Raw genomic sequence first — 10,202 nt, 5'->3', positions numbered from 1 at the left:
GGGCTTTAAGGAACCTTCCAACCCAAACCATTCTCGGATTCTTTGACTCCCACTTCTTGAGCAGTGCAGTGCAGTGTCTCTCTTCTTTGAAGAGTACTTGTCCTGAAACTTATTTTTTCCTCTCCCATCCCACTCACTGAAAATCAGCAAACAGTCCTAAATAATAGATTAGAAATATCTTGCCTGTGTTCACACAAGGATGTTTTTCCCAACAAGAAGCCACACACCAGGTGCTGCTTTGATAATGATTTTGCAAGTACTCAGGACATGTTTTCTTGATGTTTTGGTTGACACAGGAAATATACCACTTTGTCTGTTATTAACCTTTGTGTCTGGCATGATTATTCTTGAAAAATAACATGTTTTCAAATACCCTACTATTACTTCACATGAGTCTGAAAAACATGGGCTATGGACAGAGAACACAGATAGGAGCCAGTCCTCCAGCTCTCTGCAGTTAAGAACAATTCACAATAGTTTTAGACTCCTGTTTTAATACATATACTGAATTTTTAGGGCAATGCCTATTGAATAAAGCTTTTGAGAACACACTTATTTTTCCCTTCCCACTTCTATTCAGAGCCTGCAGGAATTGTTTGCAAGTTGTGGGGTGGATTTGCAATGCTTTGAGTCAGAACTTGGTTGCAGCTCTGTAGCTTTATTCCTGTGCAGCTACTTTGAGGCAGAAAATGCCCTGTTTTCAAAGAATCAGTGTTCAATGTCTTCACCCAGCAGCTTGGATGTATATAGGATACTTCGAGTATTTGGCTCATCAGGACAAGCTTACTGGGGAACTAAGCTGAAGAAACAATGCAGATTTAGGTAGTTGTGGGAATTTCATGCTTGGTCCTTCACCCCATTCCTTAGTCTTGAATTCATGAGCTTCAAAGCTCCCATTGGTTTCTCCTGCTTCTGGCTGTGGCTTCTGGTAAGATCCTTCAAGTCCTTGTTCTTGTGGGTGGGTGGAAATGTTCTGTCCCCCCAGGTTCACATCACCATGCTTCTGAGCTAGGTGTTATGATTTTAGGAGCCCAGACTGGTACTTTCCAATGCTCCACCACCAGAGAAGTGCCTGCCTGTGGTGGTGTTTGAGGGTCCCCAGCATGAGGGAAGAGATGAGAATCTTGACTCCATGTTTCAGAAGGTTGATTTATTATTTTATGATATTACATTAAAAGAAAATGATATACTAAAAATATACTAAAGAAAGAGAGAGAGAAAGGAGACATCAGAAGGCTAGCAAGGAAAGGAATGATAACAAAATCTTGTGACTGACCAGAGTCCCAACACAGATGGACCTGTGATTGGTCATTGAGTACAAACAATCCACATGAGACCAATCAAAGATGCATCTGTTGGTAAGCAACCTCCAAACCACATTCCAAGCAATCAGATAATCATTGTTTACATTTTGTTTCTAAGGCCTCTCAGCTTCTCAGGAGAAAAATCCTAGCAAAGGTGTTTTTCAGAAAATATCTCAGTGACACCTGCCATACGAGCAGAAGCCAGCCACACTTCAGACATGCAAAATAAGTGTCAACCAGGGTATCTCTGAACCCAGTAACAAATTGTGCATGGCCATTCTTTGTTGTACAAATGACAACCTCTGATCATAGAATTATAGGATCATAAAAGCACAGAATGGTTTGTGTTAGAAGGGGCATTAAAGATCTTCTAGTCCTTGCTATGAAGAGAGGCAATTTCCTAGGTTATTCCAAGCCCCATCCAACCTGGCTTTGAACACCTCCAGGGATGGGGCAGCCACAGCCTCTCTGGACAGCATGTGCCAAGGCCTCATGGGACTTTCTTCTTAATCTCTACTCTAAACCTGTTCTTTTCCAGTTTAAAGCCATCATACACTTTCTAACAGGAGCATAACAGGACAAGGTGTTACAGACGCATGAAGTCATTCTGGGCCAGGTGATCAGCATGGTCCAGTGACACTGGCTTATCTTTTGCCAGGGTGCAAAGACAGGGTCCACTACCATGTCCAGAGCCAGAAAGAGCTGAGTGAGCAGGGAGCAATGCCTCCCTCCCCAGGAGAGCTCAGCAGAGCCCATGCTGAGGTACCTGTGGACATCTGAGCACCACCGTGATCACTGAACTGGCTGACCTTTGCATATGGAGGATCCACGTCATATGGCCAAAAAATTGTCCAATCCCCCAGCCCATGGCTTGAATTTTCAGCCAATTTGTGCTTTACACCCTTCCTGTTCAAAGAATTTGCTTGGAAGGGGATGTTTGCATGACAGAGCTTTGCAGACCCTGTTCTCTAGAGGGATTTCTGCAGCTGTGGGCACCTTAGGAGTACAGTGACACATAAAATCACAGAATCACAGAATCACAGAATGATTTAGGTTGGAAGTGACCTTAAAGATCACCCAATTCCAACCCTCTGCCGTGGGTAGGGACACTTTCCACCAGACCAGGTTGTTCAAAACCCCTATCAAAACATCTCTGGGACTTTTGCATCCTGGGACATCCCCAGGAAAGAAACCAAGGAAGTGCAAGCATTTATTTAGCTGGTGGGGCAAAGCAAAAAAAAAGTGTGTTAAAAGCAAATTTGACTGATGAGCAGACCACTGATGCAAGAAATTGACAAGAAGAGGGTAAAACCCCAATGAGCATGGAATCACAGAATCATTTGAGATGAAGAAGCCCTCTAAGATCATCATGTCCAACTGTTAAACCAGCACTGCCACTAAACCCTGTTCCCTGTGCCACATCCACATACCTTTCAAACACTTCCAGAGATGGTGATTCCATCACTTCTCTGGGCAGCCTATTATAATGCCAGACAACTCTCTCAGGGAAGAAATTTTCTCTTATAACCAACCTAAACCACACCTGGGGCAAATTGAAGCTGCTTCCTATCGTCCTGTCACTTGTTCCCTGGGAGCAGAGCCTGACCCCCACCTGGCTCCACCCTCCTGTCAGGGAGCTGGGGAGAGTGAAGAAGTCCCCCCAGCTCCCTCAGATGCTCCTGGTGCTCCAGACCCTTTCCCAGCTCTGTTCCTTTCTCTGGGCACACTCCAGCCCCTCAGTGTCTTTGTTGGAGTGAGGGGCCCAGAACACCCCCAGCACTGGAGGTGCCTCAGCAGTGCCCAGCACAGGAGGAAATGCCACATTTCTTCTGTCCTCCTGTTGAATACTGGTCCTGGCTCCTTTCTGATGCCACACCACCTATTAGGTATTGTCTGGGGTAGGTATTGTCTGCAAACCTCCATGCTCAGTGTACAGAGCCACTATTTTTGTAGTATCGGAGCAAAGAGCATTTCCTCAGCAACTCACTGGTTAATTGTGCATCCACTTCAGAGCCCAAAGCTGGCATCAGCTGTTTTCATAGCACTTGCCTTTTTTGTTCAGGTAGTTAAGTTATTTAACATTTACAGAGGCTTTGAAATGGAGCCATTTCTTCCCCTCCCAAGCTGCACTTACACCTCCTCTTTTTCACAAGTGGAAGCAAACTTCAGGCCAAAACTGCAAGAGAGACACTTCACAGTGAGCTTTGTGTTAAAGGGCATTAATTTATTTTTTATTTTAAAGTCTCACCCTCATTTTTCCCCAGCAGGCAGATAGGAAGATTTATGCAAGTCAGGGAGCAAAGATTTTGGCTGTTGGCAGCAAGTCATGGTAGAGCTGCCTAGCTGCAGTCTAAAATTAGAGCACCTAAAAATTAACTGTATGTCCAAAGAACTTTGGTCTCTGTGCTGAACGAGCACTACTTCAGCACAGGAGACAGACCAGGTGGAGAATTACTAACAGACAGTTGAGCAGCTCCACTTCTAATCCAATTGCAGGGTGTTCTGCGAAACAAGAATTAGCACGTGAAATAAACAGGGCCAGGAGACTTTTTCTCCTTTTTAATGCCTTTATTAAAAGCCGTCAGCTCACGTTTAGGCGACTCGACGGGTCCGCAGCACACATCGTCTCTCCCAATGCGAATTAGAGCAGGAGGAGATGAGCAGCTTTGTCCACAAGGGGCAGAGCTGGGGATCATCCCCTCATGGAAACCTTTGAGGGCCTGCTGATCCCTTCCCCGTTATCAGCTCTCCCAGCCAAGTCGGCCCGGTCTCACCGCCGGGGACGACTCCCATGGTCAGGGCGAGAGGGACTCCGAAGGTGTTCCCCATCTCTGCAGGCTCAGCACTCGGCTCCTCACGTCCAGACATCACTCCAGTCTCTCAACTCTTATTTGGCTCGTTGTTTTTGGGGTTCCTGCACGCTTGGAGTAGGGGTCCTACAGCATGCTGGTCCTTGGAGTCACTTTGCATAGCTCCCCCCCACCCTCTCAGGTCTCTTCACCCTTCAGGGAAAAGTACACCTTGGCCTCGGGAAGGTCCCCACCCGTTACAGGCTCAGGAGAAGGGCCATTAACTCGCCCCAGCCAGGGCTTTTACTAATACAAAAACAACCATTAACGACAACGACCCGTGATTACAACAACAAAACGCGCAGAACTTGGGCAGGGCCAGTGATCTGGCTGCCTCTTTGTAACTTTTTTCTCACAAAAAAATATTAACCGAATTTTTGTTCATAACAGCACACGCAGACCAAAAGGGGTGATTTTAGTGTTTTTCTTAAATAGATTTGCTTTCTTTGCTAAGAGGGGTGTGGGAGAATGAGACATTGGAAAGTGGTTAAATATAATAGGGAAAAAAGTTATTATTGAAGGGTGGGAGACTTTAATGATCTTTTAGGAAGCATCTCGCTGTACTTCTTTAAAAATGAGCATTTTCAGCCCTTGCCCATGATGAAGATTGCATTTTTATAAAGCCTTCCCTGAAAAATCCACAAACCTTTGTGGTTTTTTTCTGTGTTTGCAACCAGACAGCCATGGGACAGCACCGGTGGGGAAACTGAGGCACAAATCTTGGAAAGGTGACCAGGCACACACAGACCATGCATTTCTGGTGAAGCCAAGGCAAGTGCTCCTCTGCATCTCCCTGTTTCCATCCCAGCTCCCAGCCAGACAAATTCCTAGCAAAAGCATCATACACCCTCCATCCCCTGGGCACAGCAAGGGCCAATGAGCAAGGCCTTAAAGCTATTAGCCAAGGTTGTCCTTCCCCCACCGACCTTTCAGCCAGCCAAGCCTCTCAAGGGCTCTCCACCACCCTGGGCAAAACAGGAGTGGCCCCAAATCCTGTAGAGGATCCATCAGTCCCAAGATCACAAAGAAAACATGGATTTAAAAAAGTAGAAATTTACCCAACAGATGACTTGCAGTTTGCAAGGACATATCCAAGAATTGCCTCATGGAATTAGCACATCCTGTGCCTTCCAGCTTCCAAGGATTTTACCAATTGCAGCAAACCTCCCTGAGCGCTTTGGGGGCCCTCCAGCACCAGCACCCTTTGCAGAGAAAAGCAGAGACTGGGAAATCCTCCCTTTGCCCCAAACTCCTGCAATCCTCCCTGCAGGTTTCAGCCATGCATAGAGCACAGGATGACTTAGAGCAGGGAAGCAGGAAAGATGCACCCACCCTTGCAAAGCAGCCTGGTGGTATAGATGGATAATGAGAAGATCAGCTCTCACAATTAAAACATAACTATTGTGTGAATATTAAGAAAAGCTTTAGTGATGTACAGTTATGTTATTGCAGTTTAGATGCCCTCTGCTCTCCCCACAGTTCCCTTTCCCCCTGTATTGCTGCCATCACACAGCCGGGGCTGTCCAGGACAGGTACAAAGAAGCTGCACAGGTGTCCCTGGCATGGGGCAGGGGGGAATGGAAAAGCTCAGGGGTTGCTCAGGGGGTGCAGCATGGCAACACCTGACCTCCAATGGAGTCACAAGAGAGCAATCTCCACTGATAAATGGCAAAGAAGAGCTGAGTGACAGACTTTGGGAGGGCTGGGCTGGCTGATGCAGCCCCCAGGGGTATAAAAGGCTGAGCATCCATCCTGAAGACGAACTGGCCGTGTGGTATCCATGAGGGCAGTTCCCAGCGCTGCAGCTTTTTCCTTATGTAGTCCTTTGTTGTATTTTTGTTAAGGTTTAATAAACCTTTTTAAATTTTCAAAGTGAGCAGTTGTTTCTCATACTGGTGAGAAGAGACCACCTTGCTACATGACAGAGAGACAAGTTCCCCACTGCTCACAGGCACTTGGTTCCTCAAGGCTGTAGTACAAAATGTTTTGGGTACATCTGCTCCACGAGAAGCGGCTGTGGGCTGTTTCTTAGGAGACTGTCTCCCTTAAGCTGCAGTCTTTCTGCTCCATGTTGTTGGCTGCTTGTCTCTTCCCTTCACTGAAGAAAAGATGTAGGTTTTTAGAAAGGGAGGATGGATCTCTCCTATGGGAGGATGCTTGTGGCCTTTTTAAGAGGTTAGGAAGGTTTCCTTAGGACTGCAAACTGGGTGGTGTAGTTTGGAGGCAACAGACTGATAAAAAATTTCAATAGCCAAAGCAAATTTTATTTCTATATCTTTTATTGTAAAGAAAGCAAGCAAGCAGTGCTGGTGGCTGGGGAGTCACCGCTCCACTCACAGCACACACCACTACAAGTTCACCAAAGTATATACACTGGTATTAAGCCTACAGAGCATTTTCCAATGTGCTCGGTTAGTCCGAATCAGCAAATATCAATAAGCTGGGATCAGCAATTTCACAATCTTTCCAGGTGGTCGTTGGCTTCCTGTCCTTCTTGTGGTCATCTGGAGGGAGGCCTTACACTGCTGTCTGCTACATGATTTTGTCAAGTGCATCAAGCTTTTTATTATCCATAAGCATTTAGTCACTTTGTTGCAATATTTCTTAGCTTTACCGCAACTTATTTTATTCTAAGCATCAGTCGTCTTGCTACCTCATCTCTTTTGCTCTACTATAATTCTTTTATTTGATGCTTTATTTGGCTATTCGATCAGAAAGTTTCAAAACAGTTCTTTGTGTCTATTTTCAACACAGCAGATAGAAGCATTTGCGGATTCCATTGCCAATTGACACGAATCACAAAAACACCTTTCACACAGACATTGGTTTGTTATTAAGTTCATGTCTACGTTTAGGGTTTTCCTCAGTGGGAGGAGAGGAGGTGAAGACTGCACATGGATGACCCCCAGCATGCGGATCTCAAAGGAGAAGAGGAAGGGGCTGTGCATGGGAGTACAGAGACAGCGGAGATCTTCCAACAGTGAAGGGGACCTACAAGAGAGGTGGAGAGGGGCTTTGGCCAAGGGCTTGGAGTGATAGGACAAGAGGGAATGGTTTCCCACTTGTGGGGGGTTGGGTTTTTTCTTATCTTTCCTTGTTACTTGTGGAATTTTTTCCCATTGAGTTGCAAAGTAGCGCTGATGGCTGGGCGCTTAAGGCTGCTGGGTGGGGGAACTCCTTTGGTTTTTGGGAGTTTCTCTCGAGGTGGGGGGCGGAAACAGAGATACTGCAAGAATAGAAAGAGGCACATAAAAAGACGAGGGCTGGAGAGTTGGGAATGCTCTCTCTCTGCTGGGCTTGGGAGGAGGACGGTCAGACCTGCGGCTTGGGGAAAGGAGTTCGCTGCCACCACCATAACCCAGCGGGGAACCTTTCTTCTGCTGCCGAGCCCCGCATCCCCCTGCCCTGCCAGGACATCCCACAGGCTCCAGCTCTTTGCCGTGGAATTTCTGCTACATCTGATATGTCCAGCGCCCCGGGATCTTCTGCTCATCCCTGCGGTTCCAGCCTGCTGCTTCCGACAGCCCAGCTGGGGCACCAGGACCGGCTGCCCCAGGGTTTGGGGATCAAAGCCTCTCCTCCACGCTTTCCCCAGGGCGTGTGGATTAAAGCCTCTCCTCCACGCCTTCCCCCGGGTGTGTGGATCAAAGCCTCTCGTCCACCCCTTCCCGAGGGTTTGTGGGTCAGAGTCTCTCCCCCTGCCCTTCCGCAGGGCGTGTGGATCAAAGCCTGTCCTCCGCCGCTCCCCGCGTGGGACGAGCCGCCATTGCGCCGCGCTGCCCGCGCCGCAGCGCCCCCTGCAGGCCCGGGGGGGATCCCCGCCCCTGCCCCGCCCACCGGGGGCCGCCAGCGCCCCTGCTGGCCGTGAGCGGAACTGCAGCCCAGGGGAAAGCGCCGCGGCCGGGACTGGGTTCGGGTTCTGTTTGCTGTGAGCGCCGCGCTTGTGGTTGTTTGTTTGCTTTGTTATACATTCTAGTAAAGAACTGCTATTCCTGTTCCATATCTTTGCCTGAGAGCCCCTTAATTTCAAAATTCAAATAATTCAGAGGGAGGGGGTTTACATTCTCCATTCCAAGGGAGCCTTTCTGCCTTCCCTAGCAGACACCCGTCCGGTAAACCAAGACACCGATGCCAAAGGACAGGGTTAGATGGGATATTGGGAGGAAATTCTTGGCGGTGAGGGTGGTGAGGCACAGGTTTCCCACAGAAGCTGTGGCTGCTCCATGCCTGGAAGTGTTCAAGACCAGGTTGGATGGGGTTTGGACCTGGTCTAGTGGAAAGAGTCCCTGCCCGTATCAGGGGGATGGAATGAGATGAGGTGTAAAGTCTCTTCCAACCCAAACTATTCCAGGAGCCCATGATTCTTTGATCCCGAAAACTTCTTCCAGTCTGAGCTGCCCTGGCCCATCCTTGGTCTGCAGGACCAGAACTTCCGTGAGCTTTGTGCTGGGGAAAGGTGCAAGAGAAAAAACACGTGGCCATCTGCTGCACCATTTTCCCCATTGTGTGAGATGTGGCTCTGCCCACAGGCTTGGGAACACACTGTCACCCACCTACCTGTGCTTTATGGATAGTGCAGAGGCCCACGTTAGTCTGTCCAAGCTGCCTTTGAGGTCTTGAACAAAATGGTTTCTGCTGAAGAGGGGCTGGAAGCAAAACAAGGGGACTCAGGAGGGTCTCAGTCTCAGTCAGTCTCCTTCCCAAGAATGCTCTTCCTCCCCAGGCATGTTGGAAGGCTGATTTCACCATTTCTACCAAAAATTTTACCTTTCTCCCCCTGTATTTTCACAGATTTCTCCCCTTGGCTAAGTCTGGCTGCAACTTCCAGCTACAAGACAGGATCGTGATACCAAATCAAACCCCTTGGAGCACACATAAGGAGCTCTTGCAACACAAATCAGTAATAATGATATGAAATTTAGCAGGACATTCAAAAGAGGCCCCAGATCTGCTGCAGATGCTCATTTGGAAGCCTTCGCCCTTGAGAACAGCTGCAGTGAAACCCCTGCTTGCTAATTATGCCTTGCAAAGATTATTTTGCCTCCTTTCATCCTGTCCCAGAGCTCTCTCCTCTGAATGCAGGACAGCATCACTGTCAGTGGTCTGGGAGACACAAATGCTCTTGCCCTGAAGTACCTCTATTTATTCTCTATGCTACAGAAATGGATGGAGAAAGGTTTTAGGGCTTGTTTGCAATGCTTTAGTTTGCTGTTTTAGAGCAAATGCGCTCACCAGCCACCACAGCAATTAAAATGGAGGGATATTTTAGCACAGAAAAAAAGTTAAATGTTCAATTACAAAATTAGAAATGCAGATGCAAAGAGACAAAGCACAGGACTCTTAGGGCAAAGTGTCAGGACCTACCTGATTTTCTCCTGATGCTCCTTCTGCAGCCTGGTTTCTTCTTAGGCACTTAGAGTCCTAGAGTCATAGAATCCTTCAGGTGGGAAAAGCTCTCTAAGATTATTGAGTCAAACCAATCCCCTGGCACTGCCAAGTCCAACACAAGTCCCCAAGTGCCACATCCACACACCTTTCAGTTTCAGGAATGGTGATTCCACCACCTGTTCCAATGTCTGACTGCCGTTTTGGTGAAGACATTTTCCCTGGTATCCAACTTAAACCTCCACAACTTTAAACTGTTTCTCTTGTGCTGTCACTTGTTCCCTGGGAGCAGAGCCCAACCTCCACCTGGCTCCATCCTCCTGTCAGGGAGTTGTAGAGAGTGAGATGGTCCCCCCTGAGCCTCCTTTTCTCCGGGCTGAGCCCCCCCAGGTCCTCCATACACTCCTCATAGGACCTGTGCTCCAGTTCCTTACCCAGCTCCATTGTCCTTCTCTGGACACCCTCCAGCACCCCTTGCTGCTAAAAGAACCCCAAAGACCTTGACTGGCAGGGCTTTGGTGCCAAAACACCTTTTTCTCTGAGTCTTTGACTCATGCATGGTTGGATATTCTATGCTGGCTCTTGAATTCCAAAGCACATCTCTAGAAGCCATGCATGGTTGAGAATACCTCCTCATTATAAATGAAAAAGGATCTTGCAATAG

This window comes from Melospiza georgiana, chromosome 2 (assembly GCF_028018845.1).
Source record: "Melospiza georgiana isolate bMelGeo1 chromosome 2, bMelGeo1.pri, whole genome shotgun sequence".
NCBI lineage: Eukaryota > Metazoa > Chordata > Aves > Passeriformes > Passerellidae > Melospiza > Melospiza georgiana.
This window is presented reverse-complemented; position numbering follows the sequence as displayed.